We start from the raw sequence: 665 nt of genomic DNA, 5'->3' as shown, positions 1-665 counted from the left end.
AGTCATCCTACACACCACCATCCGATGCTGTCTGGCTACAATTCTCCTACCACCACTTTACAGTCACTAAGCTCGCTCAGATTGCCTGGTCTACATAGATTGTAGTCTACCTGCGTACTCCTACCTCCACTCTTATATGTAACTCTATGTTCCTCACTCTTCTGGAAATAGGTGTTAACTACAGCCAATTCAATCCTCTTAGCAAAGTCCACCACCATCTGTCCTTCTAGGTTCCTTCTCTTAACACCAAACCTGCCCATAACCTCCTCATCACCTTTGTTCCCCTCACCAACGTGCCCATTGAAGTCTGCCCCAATCACCACTCTCTCCCCTCTGGGAATACTCTCCATCACCTCGTCTAACTCACTCCAGAATCTCTCCTTCTCTTCTAACTCACCCCCTACTTGTGGAGCATAACCACTGACTACATTCAACATTACCCCTTCAATTTCCAACCTCAAACTGATCACCCTGTCTGACACTCTTTTCACCTCTAAAACATTCCTCACCAGCTCCTCCTTCAGGATCACTCCTACCCCATTTCTCTTCCTGTCCACACCATAATAAAACAGTTTGTATCCCCCTCCAGTGCTACGCACTTTGCTACCCTTCCACCTGGTCTCCTGCACACACAGTATATCTACCTTCCTTCTCTCCATCATGTC

The sequence above is a fragment of the Monopterus albus genome, unplaced genomic scaffold, assembly GCF_001952655.1.
Source record: "Monopterus albus unplaced genomic scaffold, M_albus_1.0 scaffold79.1, whole genome shotgun sequence".
In the NCBI taxonomy this organism is placed as follows: Eukaryota; Metazoa; Chordata; class Actinopteri; order Synbranchiformes; family Synbranchidae; genus Monopterus; species Monopterus albus.
The sequence above is the reverse complement of the archived record's forward strand: the minus strand, read 5'-3'. Positions refer to the sequence as shown.